This window comes from Petaurus breviceps, unplaced genomic scaffold, assembly GCF_028583685.1.
Source record: "Petaurus breviceps papuanus isolate PSGF00001 unplaced genomic scaffold, PetGlider_PUasm1.0 90638, whole genome shotgun sequence".
NCBI classification, from domain to species: Eukaryota; Metazoa; Chordata; class Mammalia; order Diprotodontia; family Petauridae; genus Petaurus; species Petaurus breviceps.
In genome coordinates, this window is record NW_027187295.1 from 3,799,354 (window position 1) to 3,820,591 (window position 21,238).

The following is a 21,238-nucleotide window of genomic DNA, read 5'->3' on the forward strand; positions in this document are numbered from 1 at the left end:
GACCAACAGAGAGTGCTTCTAATTGTCTGAGAAATTAGCACAGATTAACAGACAGATCCAACTGTCTGACCAAGGCAAAACATACATAGTTACCAGAGAGAGGTACCAACATCTGGGTTTTTCAAAGCCTGGGGACTTCTTAATGGTTACCCAGTCTCATCTGGCCAAATCACACAAACACTCTTCCAATAAGTTAGCCCCCAAAGCAAAATACCAACTCAGGGTGTATATGCATATATACTTCTCAGAGCCAGAAGGCATCACAACCCTCTTGACTCAGTTCCTAATTAGAAATTAGCAAAAGGTGTGAAAGTCTTCCTACAAGCAATCTTCCTTAAAGGGCTTCATGTGAGGCCTACTAATGAGAAGGGAAGATCTTAAATCCCATTTACATTACAGGAGTAAAGTGTAAGGAGACAATAAAAGTAGGCAGAAGCTAAGTTATTGTACTGTGACTAGTGGTAATAGGAGTAGGAATAACAAGCATCTATATATACTTAAATATTTGTAAAAACACTTTACAACTATTATCTCATTTTATACTCAAAACATATCTAAGAAGTAGGTGTTACTATAATACCTATTTTACAGATGAGGACACCTAGAAAGACATATGTTAAGGGATAGCTAGGAAGTACTTGAATCTAGATTTGAATTTAGGATTCTCTGAATTCCTCATTCAGAGCTCTATCTACTGTGCCATTTTATCTTCTATCTGGTCAACCAAAATACTTAAAATAAATGTTTATTTTTTTCTTGTTTTTAATACCTACATTTCCCTCTATAATCCTCTACCCACTTCTTCATAGAAAGTTGTTCTTTATAATAAAAATTAAAAAAAATTCAAATCTAATCAATAATGAAAAAAGGGCTAATATTAGTACTCAACACCAAGGTCTTTTCTAATGAGCTAGAGGGGAAGGAAAAGTAGTTAGGGAATAGGTAAAGAACACTCAATAAATTTCTATAAATCTGTACAATAAAAGCTGTTGTAACACACTTGGAGCACTGTAAAATACTAGAATGGCATATGAATCATCAAATAGAGTGAAACTATACCTCATGTTGTTAAAAAATACATTTTAATTATTTTATTTATGAATTAATTTTTATTAATATGCTGTTTACTGATTATTTCTCACATTTGACATTGGGCCTTGCTCTATAAACCCAAGGAGAGTAGATTCTAATCATGAAAATTAGAGCATTGGGGCAGACCAGACTGTAACAGAGGACATCACATTATTCTTACAGCTTTACCTATAAATGAATCTATGCAGTGCTTATATAAAGAATGTGGTTTGTTAGGACATTTATGCATCAAAATATAACAAAAAGTTACCATATATTTAAGATACCCTACATCATATATATATGTATATATATACATATATATAGTTACATTAATGTTATACTTATGCTTGGTTATGATATATTTTTCAAATGAGATCTAAGTTCTTTTCTTTGAAGAATGGAAAATGTTCTTCCATAGTTTACTTCTGGTTTTATAGCTTTGGCAACTCTTATGTTGATAAGTATAATTCCTTTTCTATGGAACCTCAGTAATGAATTTTAAAATGCCTCTTCATTTGATTAAGTTGTGTAGGTGTGTCTATGTAAGATAATAATGATCTTACAGATAGATATGAAGCAAAAAGTATATCTTCAAACATCTTCACATATTAAAAGACATAATAACTAAGAGATAAAACTATTAGTTTTAACTCTAAGTAACCTGGACTTTGAATGTAATGTAAAAATCAATTTGTATTAATTTGTAGTTTCCACTGATAGCAGAACTGCACCAATGAATTTATTTAAGTCTTACTAATGATCTCTATTGATCTACAACAGTGTTAATATTTTTCTAAATACTATTCCAAATAGTAGAATTAACATACCAGTTGTTGTTCATGTTTTGTTTTATGTTTTTAAAAATATTTTGTCTTTTGTTGCTTTGTTTCTTCTTTCTTGTGGTTCTTCCCATTAGTTCTAATTCTTCTTTACATCATGACTAATGTGAAAATATGTTTAATATGAATGTAAAAGTAGAGCCTATATCAGATTGCATGCTGTCTTGGGGAGGAGAGAGGAGAAGGAGGAGAAAATTAAAAACTGAATATCTTATGGAGGTGAATGCTGAAAACTAAAAATAAATAAATTAATTATTTTTAAAAGACTTGCCCTGCCTTAAAAAATTATTAGACTATATACTTAGCATAAATAATAACATGCATAAAGTATGAAATGATTTTATTTCAAGCCTTAAACAGTTAGTAATTGTAAGAAAATACAAGAAATTTTTTCAGGGAGAAAATTAAGGAAGATAAAAATATCCAAAGAGCAAAAGCAGGCCAACATGTGTCATTTGAGATGTTTAATGTAATTTCACAACCCCACATTGGTCAATTGACAAATATATAATTGACAAAGTTAGAAACAACAGCGGCAAAACAATTTAGGTATCCCTCATGGATGAGGGTTACAATTCATTCACATACAGTACAGTTACAGTCATACATTTTTCATAAGTCATCCTAATATATGTGTGCTTGTTAATATTTTATTAATTTGTTAATTATGAATATATACATGGTCCTAGTGTTGTATTATTTTATACTTGTTTTTAATAGTTATCATATCTGAAAGGATACCCCACACAGAAAGTCACTCAAGAAACATTTATTAAGATATATTAACATTTATTACTATCTACCAAGTGCTGTTCTGAGCCCTGGTAGTTCAAATGAAAGGCAGCTGATGGTAATAAATTATGATACTTGTGGGTGGAGTAAAGATGTTCAAATTAAAAACAGGGCCTTACTTGGGATGTCCCTCAAACCCCCATAAATACCTGTAAAAAATGACACAGAACAAATACTAGAGTTGCAGAACCCATAAAATGAAAGAGTGAAACACATCTCCAGCCCAGGACAGATTGGAAGATTGACAGGAAGGGTTTATATGAACTGAGAGCAGAGAACAGTTCAAAATGGGTCACAGTGGCACAGATAGGGCCAGAGCAGCCTCATGGGATGGAATCACTGGCAGATGTGGCAGTATCCAGACTTTTCAACACACAAACACCAAAGACACTATAGAAGGCCAGTGGGAAAACTCTTTAGGACCTGAGTGAAAGAGGAGCATTGTCCAGCATGCAGGACGGCAGAGGTTGTGATGGTGGTGGCAGTAGTAGCAATGGCAGCAGTGGCAGCTCTGGCTTATTCTGGACCTCTGGGACCACAGATGGTGAGGGATTGAGTTGCTGTACCCTGAAGCCTGGTATAGTATACTCACCCCCACTCCCATCCCCAAAAGAAGCAGAATTCTACAATGACAAAAAGCTATAAAGTCAAGTATTTGACTGGAAAGATGAGTAAACAGCATAAAAAGAACTATAAGAAAAGAATATTACTTTGGTGACAAAGAAGATGAAAACATACAATCAGAAGAAAATGACAAAGTCAAAGATCCCATATCAAAAGCCTCTAAGAAAAATATGAATTGGTCACAGGCCATGGAAGAGTTCAAAAAGGATTTTGAAAATCAGGTAATAGAAGTAGAGTAAAAATTGGGAAGAGAAATGAGAGTGATGCAAGAAAATCATGAAAAATGAGTAAAAACTTGCTAAAGGAGACCCAAAAAAATACTTAAGAAGATAACACCCTACAAAATAGACTAACCCAAAGCACAAAAGAGATTAAAAAAGCCAATGGGTAAAAGGATGACTTAAAACACAGAACAGGTCAAATGGAAAATGAGTTCCAAAAGCTCACTAAAGAAAATAATTCCTTAAAAATTAGAATGGATCAAATGGTGCAAAGCCAAGCATGAGCAGCTTTCCAAAGAACTGTGAACAGCTTCAAGGATCTGATTATATAGTATAGTGAACTCTCTATTTATTCAGCAGTAAGTTAAGGCAAAACATTCACAGAAAATCAAAGTAGAGCATTCACTATGACATAATAACAACACTAAAATGACCACATAGTTTTCACCAGAGTGTTTACATAGTTTTAAGCAAAGTATATTCATTTAGTAAATCACAAAGTCCTTCATTCAATCACAAAGTACAAAAGCCAAATTCCTCCACCCATGGGATGCAATTAAGTTACAATTTCATCAGTCACTACTCAGCCAATTTCATCTTGAGCCAAGCCAGGATTTCAGCTCCCATGGTTCCTCTTCCATGGTCCCAGCTCCTGCCCAAATCTAACCAACTGCCACCTGAATTCATAGGCAGACAGCACCCAGTTCATTGTCCAGCTCTCCATGCAGTTCCTGCTCCACATTGAAAATCACAGTGAGACCAGCCCACCCCAAGTCCTTCAGTTTCTGTTCCTGGAAAGAGAAAACTTAACAGAGCCACAACAATATCTACACACATCAAGCTTAGGAGAATTACAAAAATATTCACACACAGCGCAGGCATTATCATCTCAATTCACTTTCTGCCTGTGAAATCAATATAGACCCTAAAGACACAAAGTAATGATACCACAGTCATGCTTCCTGTGGAATCTCTCAGAAGCTCTCAGCAGGAGTTTTCTGGCTCTCAGAAAAAGTTCTGCCACATGATTTCTGTTTTCAAAATTGAAATTACTTTCTCCAGCTCTGTTCACAAAAGCAAAATCACTTTATCCAGCCTCCATGCAGCTTGCTCCAAGAAATTCTGTCTCAGTTCTCAATTCTCATTTCTCTTCTCAGTTCTTCTCAATTCTCAGTTCAGTCTTCAGTCCAGCAGTAGCAGCACAGCCTCCAATTGTTCAATGAGAGAAATTCTCTCTCTCTCTCTCTCTCTCTCTCTCTCTCTCTCTCTCTCTCTCTCTCTCCCTCTCTGTTTCCCTCCTTCCCTTCATTCCTTCCTCTCCACCCCCACCCCCACCCCCAGCAGCAGCTGCTCTGCCTCCACAATGCTGACTTCCAAGAAATTATGACTCTCTCAGCTGGGGCTTTTCTTTATATACGGTATTAGTTCTTCCCTGTTCAGCCCCTTCCTATTAGGTATTAGTTCCTCCCTGTTCAACCCCTTCCTGTTACATCAGCAACAGGGGTTCATACTTTCTGTTTCTTTAACAGAGGCTTGATATAATTAGCTTGACCCTATGTGCTAAATACCTGTTAGTTTGTCAATACAAAGGGATCTTCAAATTTCATTACTTTTACAAATGGAAGTTAATGACATTATGAGAAATAAAGAAATTACAAAACATAAATAAAAGAATGAAAAAATAGAAGACAATGTGAAATATCTCTTTGGAAAACCACTGACCTGGAAAACAAATCCAGGAGAGATAATTTTTAAATTATTGGACTACCTGCAAGCCATGATAAATAAAAAAGGGCCTAGATATCATCTTTCAAGAAATAATCAAGGAAAACTGCCCTGACATTCTAGAAGAAGAGGATAAAATTGAAAGAATCTGCCATTGCAAGTGATCCCAAAAGGAAAAGTCCTACGAATATTGTAGCCAAATTCCAGAGTTCCCAGGTCAAAGAGAAAATGTTGTAAGCAGCCAGAAAGAAACAATTTGAGTACTGTGGAAATACAATCAGGATAATGCAAGAACTAGTAGCTTCTACTTTAAGGGATTGAAGGACTTGGAATATCATATTCCAGAGGTCAGAGAAGCTAGGATTAAAACCAAGAATCACTTACACAGCAAAACTGACTATAATGCTTTAGGGGAATATTCAATGAAATAGAGGATTTTCAAGCATTCTTTCTGAAAAGGCCAGAGCTGAAAAGAAAATTTGACTTTCAAATACAAGACTCAAGAGAAGCAGGAAAAGGTAAAGCAGAAAGAGAAATCATAAGGGACTACTTAAAGTAGAACTGCTTACATTCGTAAATGGAAAGATGATATTTGGAGTTGGAAGAAAAAAAAAATATATATATATATATATTTGTGTGTATACATATATATGTAGATAGGTAGATAGAAGACACAGGGTGAGTTGAATATGAAGGGATAACATCTAAAAAATAAAACTAAAGGATGAGAAAGGAATATATTGGGAGGAGGAGAAAGGGAAAGATAGAATGTGGATAAATTATCTCACATAAAAAGTCAAGAAAAAGGTTTCACAATAGAGGGGAAGGGGGGAGGTGAGAGGGAATGGGTGAACTTTACTTTCAGTAGATTTGGCTTAAAGAAGGAATAACATACACACTCAATTGAGTATTTTTACCTACAGGAAAGTAAGGGGGAAAGGGATAAGGGGAGAGGGTGATAAAAGAGATGACAGATTAAGGGAGAGGGGTCTTAGACACAAACACTTTTGAAAAGGGACAGGGCCAAAGGAGAAAATGGATTAAGTGTAGGGTGGGATAGGATGGAGGGAAACTTAGTCTTTCACAATGTGACTATTATGGAAGTGTTTTGCATAACAACATATGTATAATTTATATTGAATTGCATGCATTCTCTATACAGATAGTTGGGAAGGGAAGGAAGGAGAGAATTTGGATCACAAAGTTTTCAAAACAAATGCTAAAAAAAACATTTTTACATGCCACCTGGAAATGAGATATACAGGCAATGGAGTATGGAAATATATCTTGCCCTACAAGAAAGTAAGGAGAAAGGGGATAAGAAGGAGGGGTGATAAAAGGGAGGGCAGATTGGGGGAATGGTTAATCAGAATGCATGCAATCTCAAGGTGAGGTGGGAAAGAAATGGGGAGAAAAACTGGAATTCAAAATCTTGTGGAAATGAAGGTTGGAAACTAAAAATTATTTAATTAATTAAATTATTAAATTATAATACTCATTTTCAATCCCAACCTCCAGGAATACAAAGATTTAGGGAGAATTTAGCTAGTAAATTTCTATATTTTCTGATGTCAATCAATTGTTCCAAAAGCTAATCAGAAAGTATCACATACATGCACAGAGAGAGATTAAAAAACACTGCAACTCTTATTTTGGAAAATTTTTAAATGTGCCAAAAATATATTTCTAATCATTTAAAATGTTGCAATATAAGAATTTTCATTGGAGAGACATTGTTTTTGTCACAAAAATCACGTAGCAATGGAAACATTTCCTGACATACCTTTTCAAAATGTTCTCTTCATAGAATGCTTCCAAAAAAGACAAAAAAAAGCAGTTGCTAATGCTGTCATTGTTTCAATGTCACCATTGTCTTATATTCAAGAGATACATAGAAGCAATAAAGAAATATTAAAAGCTACCCCCTAATAAAGGTATAGTCAAAGGATATGATCAAATTGAAGTGTAAACTATTAACAACCATGCAAAAGATTCCTTCAAATCACTAATACCAAGATAAATGTAAAGCAAAATATCAATGAGGTTTTATCTTACACTGAGTAAATTGGTAAAGATGACAAAAGAAGGGCATAATCAATATCACACAGATTGCAGAAATATAGGCACAGTGAGACACCTTGGCTAGGACTGGGAATTGGTCAATGGATTTTGGAAAGCAGTTTGCCATTGTGTTAAGAAATGATTACTATTATAGCTACTATTAACTCTACAACTATTACTACTACTAATATTACTAGTATTGCTACTAATACTACAAATAATACATATATGTATAATACGACACAGACATACACACATATATATTACTCTAAGCTTTGCAAAGCTTTATATGTATGTTATCTTGTGTGTTGCAACTAGGCTATAAAAGTAGAAATAGTCTAAATTATCTGTACTTTTTGATTCAGAGTCCTACTATTAGGTGGACTAAAGAAGTTAAAGATATCAAAGTATAGTGCAAGCGTTTATAGTAGTGCATTTGTTTTAGTAAATAACTGATGAGGACCACATATTATATATCTCAAACTTGGCTGTTGTTTTTGTTGTTTTTCTCAACTTCAGTGTGATCTCATTGAGATTCATTATTTTTTATCTGTGATAGTACTATTCACTCTGTCTGTCATAATCAAAATCATATTTTTTAATCTTTGTTTCTTTCCTTTCTCTCATATCCAAGTAGTGTTTTTCTGTCAATTTTATCTCTATAAGATCCCAAGGATCCATTTCTTTCTCTATACCCTTATGCCACTGGCAGTTCTCTAGTAAAGTTATTTATTAATTTTGGCCCAATTTTTGTAATAATCATTTGCATCTTGCTGCTTCTACTCCCTTCTCTAACTTATCTTTAATATAATTTCCAGATGAGTTTATTTTTCACAGTGATCTAGTCATATTACTTCTCTAAAATAACTACAATATACTGATAATAACTAGCAGTATTTCAGTTTCCTATTACTGCTAATCAATGTTCAAAATATTTCATTTATTATTCCAAGTGGAATGTCTTGCATCATCAGATGTCATTATCCTGGTACCTACTATGTGCCAGATATTGACTGATTCTTCAATACAAAAAAGATAACTCAGAAACTGAAATGATACTATGTCAAACAATCTTTTTTTTTATCCTAGAGGAAATATCAAGTCCAATTTAAGTCAGGGTAATAGTAGTCACAGGAAATTTAGTGAAGTAAAGGATCAGTTCTCAGATTTAATTACCCCTCTCTGATGTCACAATATTGGTCACAATATGCTCATGGAGAACTGTAATTTAACTGGACTCTACTTTTTGTAGAAATAAACTAAAAATTATGTTTAAAACTTGTTTAAAAACAATTTTAATAAAGTTTTGACTACAGCTTAATCAATATTATATACTAACCGATTGATTGATATAAACAACTCCTAATGAGGAAACTTCCTTTAATTTCATCTGATCTATCTTAGAGAGTTGACTGGCACATTTTAAGGTTATATGACTTGCCTGATGCCAAAAAATGTCACAAGTATCAAAGACATGAATTGAGCCCAGGACTTTCTGATTGAAACCATCTCGCTGTCCACCTTACCATGTTATATCTCCCTTTGCCTAGTATAGCTGAGGAAAACTAGGAGATGAGATGTGGAGTGATTTGTTCAGAATCAAATAGGTAACCCATCATAAAGATAAGATTAAAACTTGGCTCCACTGATGCAAAATTCAATGTCCTTAATGCTTTACTAAGCTCTTTCACTTTGATGTCATGTTTATTATCTTAATAATCATATTTCAATGTGATTCATTTTCTTTCTAAAAATAGATATTTCATTTTATTCATTTTAAAACTTCATATGTGGGTGGCCAGGTGGCTCAGCGAGTAAGAGCACTGGCCCCAGATGACATCCCAGGATGACCTGGGATTGAATCTGGGCTCTGATACTTACCACCACAGCCAGAAATAACTGGCTGTGTAACTTTGAGCAAGTTACTTAACTCCAATTAATTTAAAAATAAAAACTTTATATGTTTCAGGACATTAATAAAGGTATCTGAATACTAAAACTTTGAAGAAACTTTCCATTTCCTCCATTTATATGCAAGAAAAATCTACCCTTTCCCATTGGATTTTCTGGAGAATTGAAAATTTCATTTCTCAAATTTAAGACCTGATTTCAAAATAATGTATTTTTCAATAGCATAGCACATATTTTATATGGAAATTTTGTGGTGGATGCAAATAAAATACTTCTTTCCCTTCATCCAAAATGATGAATTCAGTCTCACAAATTATTAAAACATGTTTTCTTTCTCCTATAAAAATGCAACAAGACAACAAACATTTTTAAATTGGCTCATAGATGTGTTACACTATATAAACCCTTTAAAACTAAAAGGTCTATAAATCTATAACTTTTAGTGGACTCAATTATTATAAATGATTTTATGTCTTAATTACATTCTGAAGATAGATTGATTGAATAATAGCTATAACATCTAAACATAGGTTCCCTATAACAAAAATAGATTTTTTTAAATTTAAAATATTAGTATAAACCACTTTTGGGAAAATATATAGTAATACTGTCAAAAATATCAGAGCTCTTCAGTAATTTTTATAATGATGCTTACATCTGTTTCTTCAATTAATTACTATCATACAAAGTTATAGAGCAGCTAGTTTTCCTTCCATGTCCATTCCACCAGTCAATACCTGAAGAACATATTTAGTAATAAAATTTGGGCAAGTAAAATGGAGTAAAGAATTTACCATACTATTTTGAGCACTGAGGTAAAAGTATATGATGATCTATTTCCCTGGATATTAGTTAACATAATGTCTTAGGGGATATCAAGAGGAGAAATTTTTCTCAATTACAAGCAACTTTTCTTATCTATCAGTATAGTTTCCTTCCAGAATTTATTGAAGGGAAAATTTGATTTATAAAAGTTTGCCAATACTTTAAAGTTTTGCTAGGAGCAGTGGGGTACATGAAAGTAAGGCATTCATGATCCACTTTAATGAATCCTTCTGAAAATACATGCTGTTTTATTTTCAATTATTGGCCATCAGCCAGACTAGATATTGTATTTATTTATTCATTTATTTTGGATTCATCCAATTAAACTGCATTTGAGAAAAACAAACTTTTAGAATCAAATATTGATATACCCTGAAATGTTTTCTGCTATCATATACCAATTATTTATTTGACTACAGATATGTTTTTCATTTGAAAATGAGCTTTCATTCCTTTCTATCTCAACAGTTTTAACATTCAATCATATTTATCTGTTTGGTGTTCATTGTAGAAGAATGAAATCAAGTGCAACTGACTTTGAATGTGCTTAGAGGCAAGCCATTCTGCTAGTGGTTTACAAATGCCATTTTCAAATTACTCAGATGGTCTACATCGTTAAAATGGTACCAGAAGGTAAGGTTATATGAGTGATGACTTTTAATTATTGATAAAAGCCACTAACAGTTGAGGGCCAATGACCACACCTGAGGAGATATTAGCTTGATCATAAGGGTAATTAAAATATAATGTGAAAATAACAGTTTTATAATTATTCCCTATCTAGTTGTAGCACAACATAAATTGGAATTAAGAGTTATATGTCTGTGTAAGTATGTTTGTTTAGAATTTTTTATATATAAAGTGCTATTGGCAACTTTCAAGATATGGGTAATTAAATGCCTGCCCAATTTTCATTCTAATGAAAGTTAGAATTAAAGTCATAAGTTTGCATATTTCCTATTTTTTTAAAGCAATTGGGGTTAAGTAACATGCCCAAGGTTACATGGCCAGTTGTGTGTGGGGGAGGCGGGGGGGGAGGAGGGTGTTTTGTGTCTGATGCCAGAACTGATCCTGGTTCCTCCCAACTCTGGCCCGGCACTCTTACTCACTGTGAAACCTAGCTACTCCTTTCCTATTTTTTTTTAAATCTCACCATAAATTAGCATTTTACTTAAGTTTTCCATACATTTCCATATGTATAATAGAACTGTAGGCAGACTAATATATACTTGGAATTAAAACCTAGAAATAGGCTTGATTAGAGAAATGCAAATTAAAACAACCTGGAGCTATCATTTTACACCCATCAGATTGGCTAAAGTGATTGAAGGGGAGAGCAACAAATGTTTGAAGGGATGTGAAAAATATTAGGAATTGCTGTAGACTTTGATAGGATTTTATTTCTAATTTTATAATCAATATTCATCTATAATTCTCCTGTGCTTTATTCTTTTTTAGTTTGAATATCAGAATTTCTCTGAGGATAGTCTAGTAGAGTGCTCTCTTTCTCAATATCTGAGAATACTTAATTCAACTAGTATAGTTACTTTTTTTTTAATTTTGAGAGATTCTAATTTGAATCTATCAGCATGAGGAGATTCCTCTACCCCTATTTTGGTAGTTTTTTTTGCTTCTAGTTCTCTTTCATTTTCTGAGTTGGAGTGTTTAATACCTCTTCTTGGCCTTATTTTCTATTTGCTTATCTTATTTTTGAAAGCATTTTTCATTTTTTTGTGCTTTCAATTTTGTTTCCACATAATGTTCATAATGGTTTTTATTAAGATTTTATTTTTGCCTTTTCTGTGTTTTTACCTTATTCATTTGTTATTTTGTTGGCTTGATTTTCTGCTCTCATTTCCAATTAGATTGACTAAAAGTTCATTGATTTTTTTTTGCCTTTTCAAAAAACAGATTATAGTTTTGTTTATAATTTCTATAATCTTATTAGTTCTCTTTTCTTATTATTTCTTTTTTTTTGGAAGCAATCAGCATTAAATGACTTCCCTAAATCACACAGTAAGTGTCTGAAGGCTAGATTTGAATTCATATATTCTTGACTCCAAGGACAGTAATCTATTCATTGTACCACCTAGATGATCTCCCATTTCTTCTTTAATTGTCAATATATCTTCTTTTTGTTTCATAGAAATTTCTTTTATCTGTTGGCTTTATAATTTTAAATATATATTCAGTTCATTAATCCTCTGCTTTTCTATTATAATAATCTATTTGAGGACATACTTCCCTTACTCCAGCACTGCTTTAGCTGCCTTCCAGAAATTATGCTTATTGTTTCACCATTTTCATTTCTTTCTAATAATTATTAAATCACTTTTTTTCTGATTTCTCCTTTGAGAAATCATTCATTATTTAAGAATTCATCTTTACATGTCCATTTGTCTCCGGGTCTTTTATTTGTTCTCCTTAAGCTTCTCTGTAAGGGATTTGCTAACAATTTCTGCTCTTTTGTTCAGTATCTATATATTGTAATGTGGTCTGTTTTTTATAATAATTTGATGCCATTCTAAGAAATTAATATTCTTTAGAAATCACATTTGAAAGGTGCCATAAGTCTTTTAAATCTAGTTCTTGCTGCATTTTTTAAATTCAATTTTTCCCTCTTTTTATACTTCTTTGTATTTGCCCAGGACTGATAAAGGGATATTAAAGTGTCCTAATAATATTATAATGTTTTTGTGTTCTCATAATTCAATTTATTTGACTGTTCAGTTCTTTCATATCTAAACCTAGGAGAATTTTATATTTTTCCTGAATTTATCTTTCATGTTGGATTTTTCTGAATTAGAATATTTTTTGTTTTACTTCCCTTTTAAAGTTGATACTTTGTCTCTTCAATCATTGTTGCTTAATCATTATAAGGAAATCCTATTCCCACCATTTCCCTTAAAAATCAGGCCTGCCTCCTCATTTTTTCCTTCCTTTTTATAGCTTCAGAATTTTACATAATTTATTAACTCATTTTTCATTATTCTCTATTTCTTCAACTTCTTTTATTCATTCATTTCCTTTATTTTTTGCATCTTTTAAAAATGATTTAATTTCATTTTTCTCTTAATTAGGTCTCTTCCTCTTATAGTTATTCTAAAGTTTTATTCCTTGATTCATGGTCCTTAAAATTATTTATCCTTTTTTTCTCATGTGTTCCTTATGGAAATAAATATTCTAAGTTATCTATTTTGACTTTCCTGTTCTAAGAAGTAGTATGGACCCACTGACATGTGAGAGGAGATAATTCATGTTATAGTTGGTGGCGTTTTTTTCATGTCACCATGGAAAATAATACAGCAGCAATGACCTCTAGATACCAGGGTGGTAGAATGAATTATTAGGAAAGTGAAACAATCTTCTATGACAGTGTGAAGAACAGGTATAAACTATAAATAATTTAGATAACATGAATGAAGGCATATAGTCTATATACTAGTTGGTATAGATCTGATTGGTATGATTTGGGGTAGTTAGTAACTAAAGTGTTAGGCAGAAAAAGAGTCTAGTCATCATGAATGAGAGGATCAACTTCAAGGGAAGCTTAAAAAAATGTGTGACATAGGACTGTGGCCTGCTACTCCAAAACTTTAGTGAGAAGTACTCCATGGTCTTGTTTCCATGACATAAGTCCTTCTGGCAATTTATAAGGTCAGACTAACGACTTTTACACTAACATGCCCAAACATATTGGATATCTTTGCCCCTTATTTGAAAACTGTTGTTTGTTAAATGGGTGGGGCTTCAGTCATATTGATCATGTTGATAAAAAATTATCTTCATCCTCCAAAGCTTTAAAGCCTGGTGATGTTTATGTCTTTTGGCTTGAACCAAAGTTTCACAAGGGTTTCTATTTCCTCAGAGTTTAGTAGGCTAGTGGTAGAGGGAAGAGAGTTCTCATTCTTTCTCTCATAAGTATGGTTCAATTTTTGGTGGCCCTGCTTAAACTAGGTTAAAAATAACAACTTCTCCTGGGAAATCAGAGGAATGATTATTAAAAGTCTTTTTTTTTTTCCATCTGGGTTACTTAAGTGACATGTAGATACCCACATACACACATACATGTATATATATATGTCTGTGTGTATTGTATGCATATATACACATATGTATATGTATAGACACATCCATTCATTCACATACATATGTATATATGTGTGTACATATACACACATACACATATATATTTGTATATGTGACTATGTCTTTGCATACTTTCTGAAAGGTTAAAAACGTTATTTTTTTTTAAACTATCTTGGAAATATATAGTAAGCTTAAAAAATTAAGAAAAAAACTTTGTTGTTTTTATCACACTAGCTAATACAAGCTGACATGCAGATACTTGGCATTTTATAACTACATTGAATATCATGAGATTAATTTTTGATACCTGTTTTAGAATAAAGACATGTATGTGAAGACCCAAAGCATGGAACCATATGCAGAGATGTGCACTACCTCCTAGATGAGAAACTTGCTGATTCTTTATAACAAGACGCAAAAATAACATTGTGAGATTCTGAATTATCCAGGTAGAATTTAGTGATGCTAAATGAATATGACTTGTTTATGGTTATATATTGCTTTATTTAAGTAAAAAAAAACCAATATGAACAAAGAAAGTCTATAAACCAAGAATTCATATGGATTTTAATAGGGGAGACATTTTGACATAGTATAAAAAGCAATAAGCTATAGTTTGCAAATGGGGTTTCTGTTATAACCACTGAAGCATTTTAAGACACAGAATAAGCCCTTGATTTGTATGAGGTAATAAATCTTCCTAATATTTTGAGCTGTCCAAAAGTATATTGGACTACTACTAGATGAAAATTTGCCAGTTCTGCTAAACTTATTCAGGTCATTCTTCTTGAGACCTGGATAAGATTATATGGTTGCCAAGGTCCTTTCAACTCTGAGATACTGAAACAAAAAAATAAACATCTATTAAGTTCCAACTATGCTCCAAGCACTGTGCTGTGAGCTGAATTTATATAATTCAATGATTCTTTAAGACTTGGTCATTCTTGTCCTCATATTTTACTACAAATTCCTTCATATCAAAAGTGATATTTCAAATAAATCAAAAGGAACATAGAACTGGAAAGGGTAATTGTTAAAAGGTGGAGTCTTGGAGTGGCTAGGTGGCACAGTGAGTAAAGCGCTGGCCCCGGAGTTAGGAGGACCCGAGTTTGGTTCCAGCCTCAGACACAACACCCACACAAAATCACTAGTCATGTAACCTTGGGCAAGTTACTTAATCCCAAATGCTCTCCAAAAGGCAAAAAAAAGTCTGAGTCTTAATATTTTAATTCAATTTTATTTATAATTCCATATTTAAATTTATTTCATTTATTTCATTCCATATTGGCAGAGGGGTTTTTTTTTTGTTTAAATTCAATAAATCCTTTTTCCCTTCATCTGCTTTGTGAAGATTTGTTTTATTTAAGCTTAAATTTTGGTGCCTTTTTTATTTCTGTGAATTCAATTAAATTATATTTTAAAAGCATGTACTAAGCCCTTATTACAGTTATTGTGTAAATTGAAGGGATGCCATGGTGAATACTGATACCAGTCTTCAAGAGGCTTATATTCTCTTGGGAGTTATGGGTGGCAAACACAGCATTTAATATTTAAGCATTCATTGAAGGCAACCAATGAATTTTAGTTATAGTAAAGGTATAACCAAACTACAAATAGCTTTATGAATATTCTGTTCTTTTCTTCTATAAAAACATTCTCTAGTTCCCAGCATGGTACAGATAATGCCTCATTGCCCAGGGCATTGACACTGTAGGAACAGATGAAGTCACATACAACTATACAATGGGATCCAAAAAACAATGGAAAAATGAGATAGTGTTGGCTGAGCTAAAGGTACCATAAGGAGCCTACTGTGCACTTATGGTTGTTTGAATTGGAGAATGGATGTTTATGTGAATTTCTGTGTTATATTTTAGTGAATATTTAGGGTGGATTAATTTCCATAGCCAACTCTCTGTGCACTTGTCTGGTGTTCCATTTGCTACAATAATGATCTGTAGAGACTATCAAAAGTATGAAAATGTCAAAGCAACTTCTAATGAAACAGTTTCATAAATTAAAGTAATAATGAACAAGTCAAAACAACTAGATTTCTGAATACTAAAATTATTAAATATCTCAAAGGGAAGAAAGATTATGTATTATTTGAGATCTATTGAATATATATTATCAAATAAATAAGAACACATTGGAATTTGTTTTTTCAGGAAAAACAGAAGATAGTATATTTATTATAATCTGTCTTATGACATGAACAACCAGGGGCTGGGAAATATTGTTTTGTATCTATTTTGAGCTTCCATGGATGTTTGCCCCTCAAATAAATGTAAGATCCTTGATTTTAGGAACCCATTTGATTTTCTTTTTGTATCTTTTTTTTTGCTTTTTGGGGGGGTTAAGTAACTTGCCCAACATCACACAGCTAATAAGTGTTAAGAATCTGAGGCTGGATTTGAACTTAGGTCCTCCTAACTCCAGGGCCGGTGCTCTATTCACTGCACCACCTAGATACCCCTTCTTTTTGATCCTTTAGTGTCTGCACAATGCATGATACTTAATAAATGATAACTGAATAAATGGATGAGTGAAAATATACAAAAAATATATGTGTCAGAGTTGAAATCAATGCATTCAGATAATTCTGTGTGAAGAGCTTAGAAGGAACAATAGAAATTACTACAGTCATCTGTGTTCAAAATATGGAGAGAAATAATCCAATAAGGTTCATAATAGTGAAAACACATGAACATACACACAGTTAAAAAACTGGGGAGAAACAAGTTGCTTAAAAGGGCCTGTGGGAAAATGGAAAAGAAGAAAAAAAAATCTTCCTATGGGTTTTTGTACTGTCTTCAGTGATGTGAATTGACCTTAGGACTGCAAAGTAAAAGAGGAAGAAATGAGATATTTCCACATAAAAATGAAATGTAAGGGACTGGGCTTATAAGGAACTCCTCAGTAATAATTCTGAACAAAAAAGAACATACCCTGTTTTAAAAAAATTGATAATGATCATAGATTATGGATATCTTATACCTAATCACTGAAGTAATAGTAAAGTAAATCCTTTTAACCCATTCAACAATTATGAATTAGACCAGAGTCGTTGCAATGCAAGAAATAAAACAAACTTTAGAAAGTACAACAGGATTAGTTCAACAATGCAACTAGGAGGCATAGTGGATAGAGCACTGGTTTTGGAATCAGGAAGACATATTCATGAATTCAAATATGGTCTCAGACACTCATTAGCTGTGTGACATTTATGACATATATACATATATATACATATATGTCAGAATTCAAATAAATTCATTCAGATGATGATTCTGTGTAAAGAAGTGAGAATGAACAATAGAAATTTACAACAGCCATCTGTGTTCAAATAATGAAGAGAAATAGTCCAATGAAGTTCATAACAGTGAGGAAACATGGATAAACACACATACACACACAGAGTTAAAAAATTCAGGAGAAAAATTCAGAGAACTTTCAGAAACCTATCGAGAGAGCCAGACAGAGACACAGAGGTAGAGAAAGTGAAAGGAGAGAAAAGGAAAGACAGAGACAAAGAGAGAAATGAGAGATGTAAAGTTGAGAGGCCTTCCCCAAGCCCTCTCCCTCTAAGAAAGAAAAAAAAAACCTTCAAAAAAAGCTTAACTTATATCTGCTTTTCATTTTTATTTTATTTCATGGATGTAAAGAACTTCCAGGGGAGAAACTTTCCTTACCAATGCAGATCAGCAGTTTCTACAATTTGTAATCCTACAGATTTGCATAGAAATTGTTTTTTCTATAAACTTTAAAACTACAATATTCATGTTGAAAATGTTCCCTACTTTCCATGAAATGAATGAGATGTGGGGTGCCCAAGTGAAAAAATCGTTTCCCCCTTCCATTCATTATGTAATGTTGTTGAGAGAGTTGGTTGTTTAGTCACATCCAACTCTTCCCAATACCATTTTGGCAGAGAAACTGGAGTGGTTTGTCATTTCCTTCTCTAGATGAAGAACTGAGACAAACTGGGTTAAGAAACTTGCCCAGGGTCACACAGCTAATGAGTGACTGAGACCAGATTTGAATTCATGAAGATGTTTTCTCAATTCCACGACCAGTGCTCTATCCACTAAACCTCCTAGCAGCTGTAGTTAAATGTTGTTGAACTAATCTTGTGGCCCTTTCAAAAGTTTGTTTGATTTCTAGCAGTGTAAAGACTCTGGTCTAATTCATAATTTCCAAAAAGAATGTTGAAAGATTTTCCTAGTGAAATGTAAGTTATTTAAGGGCAAGAACTATGAATTTTTTGTCTTTATAGTTCTAGCAGTTAGCACTGTCTTTTATATTTATTAATCCTCAATACATGTCTTCTTGAGTGGAATTGCAATAAATCTTAATTAAATCCATTTTTCCTTAGAGGATTATGCTTAAATTTAAAAGATGTATTATTATTGGTTACAACTCAGTTTACTTTGCTTTCTTACATATCATTTTCCAGGTTTTGTTTTTATTTCTCATGAGTAGGCCTACCTGGAAAAGATGACAACTTTGTGAAACTATTGGTCTTAGCCTATCTGTTCAAAATATTATATTTTTGAATGAGTTTTTTTGATCTTGATCACCATGTCTGTTTGTTGATATAAAAGGATTCCTTAAGTGTAAGGTACCATAGAATCTATTAAGGTTTGTTTTGTCTTTGTATACCCATTCTTCTGAAATTATATGATACCCATGAATATGATATTCAAGCATCATTAATAATTTTCTCAGAAGATAATAAAAATTATAATTTTATCACATTTTGGGTACTTTTTAATAATGATGATGTTATTATTTTTATAGAGAGCTTATGAATTCATCCAGTTGTCTTTATTGCCCTCAGACAGCACTAGTTATAATAATAAATTTCTGCTTTCTTCTCATTTTGTCAGGATGTACAGTTTTTGCTAAAGTTTTTCAGCTTCCATTCTAAATCACAATTTTATTTTCAACTTTTTTTATTTTATGAGCTTAACTTTTTTCCTTTATCTCTTATTTCAATTCCTAATTAAACTTTTCTAAAACTCCTTAGACTCTGGAAGTCATTCCATAAAAATGTCTGGGCAGAAGTAACAGTTTTTACAGAATTATTCCCTTTAGCTGGAGATGCTTCTACGAATTATTTTACATTGAAATGTGTATTATAGTCAGCATTTTTCTTTGTTTTCACCCTTTTCATTGATCTTTCTGTTAATTTTCTATAGGGTTTTCTTTTTCTCCCTCCTAAGATGCAATTAGTTGCCATTTTTATTTTAGCTTATTTGGAACATTTCTGCTCGGTTTGAGGTAATGTGGAACTGAACTTATAAGCAATTATGAAATCAATCATGAGCAGCTCTCCCAAAGACTGCTACTACAAATAACTTTAAGGAATTAATCAAATAGTATAGTGAACTATTTATTCAGCAATAAACAGCAAAACATTCAAGAAACTAAAGCACAACATTCTCAACAATATAACAAAACAACTTATTGCTAAGGTGGACACATAGTATTAAACAAAACTTATCATTCAGTAAGTCACAATCTCATCAGTCAATATAAGGAACCCGAAGTAAAGTCTTCTTTTGTCTTGGTTTGACACTGGCTTCCAATCATCCTTAAGCCAATCACCTTAAGGAATAGCAGAAAGTGCAAATGCTATCCACCCCTATGTCAAATAAGTTACAATGTTATCAGTCAACACTGAGTACCCAAGCAAAGTCTTCTTTCATTTTAACTTGAGGCTGACTTCCAAACAGCATGGCTCCCCTTCTATGGGCGGGTTGCTCCCAGTTCTTGCCTGGACTCACATGACTCTTGCCTCAACTCACAGTTAGGCAACTCTGCTCGAGTTTCATACCTCAACTTACTGCTCCACTCCAAGTTCTCTGAAGTTTCTGTCTCTAGGGAAGACAAAGCTTAACAGCTACAACAATATTTACACACATTGCCAGCACTATCATATCAATACACTTTTTGTCTGACAAAGTAACACAACTCAACAGACAAAGCTTCTGTCTGAGCAATCAAACACAAATCAAGAGTAAAGTCCTAGGGCTTCTGTAATAGCAGTCAGGTTGTCTTTCAGGGCTTCTATAACAGCAGTGAAGTCTTCTTTTAGGACTTCTATCTAAAAACAACAGTCAGAATGCTTTTATCTGACAAGCCAACAGACAAAGTATGCGGAAATCACAAGCATTCTCTTTCTCAGTTCTGCTCTCTGTTCCTTCCTGTTCCACCCTTCCTGTTCTACCCTTCCTGTTCTGCTTTTATTGGCAAGCTCCTCCCATCATGGGTTCCATGAAATGATGTTGAGCCTATTAAGGACAGGGAATATCCCCAAATTCCCTTAGTCTAATTAAGGGCAACACAATCAATACTGTTTCCGAAAGAGTCTTGATACAATCAAAGGTGAATAGATGAAAAAAGCATCAAAGTACTACTTTGCCTGCCATTGCAATAACTTCTCACTTAGTAATCATTTTACAAAACAAGAAATATATCTATAAATCCTGCTTGGGAAAAAATACAAACACACCCATATGTGTGTATGTATATATGTATATTTAATTATATATTGCATATACACACATATATTATAGATATATGTATATATACATATATAATCATATATTATAGATTCCTTAAATCTAGCAAATTAAAGAATAGTCTTAGAATTTCATTTCCAATTATAAGAATATAGGGTTTTAACCAAAGAAAACTAAAGTAAGTTACATAGTAAAAGATATTTTTCTAAGTTACTATAAAACCAAGTTAACATAATCTTCAAGGTTTAATATAAAGTTTACAAATATATTGCTAATTTATTTTTGGAGTCATTTGATCCTCTTTATAGGTTAGATGAAGAGATATGCAAAGAAACATAAATAGATATATGGATAGACATAGATAGATAGATAGATAGATAGATAGATAGATAGATAGATAGATAGATAGATAGATAGACAGACAGACAGACAGGCAGATAGAGGGACAGACAGACAGATAGATACATAGATACATAGACAGATGTATGGTTTAAATGCTTTACTCAAAGTTACTCTTTTTTTCTTGTTTGATTTCAATCAAATTCAATTT

At 32.7% G+C, this 21,238-nt stretch overlaps 1 pseudogene; it reads left to right on the forward strand.

Moving 5' to 3' along the window:
* Positions 1-3,155: 3,155 nt before the first annotated feature.
* Positions 3,156-21,238, forward strand: part of LOC138143345 (thioredoxin domain-containing protein 15 pseudogene) — an 80,197-nt pseudogene continuing 62,114 nt past the window's right edge.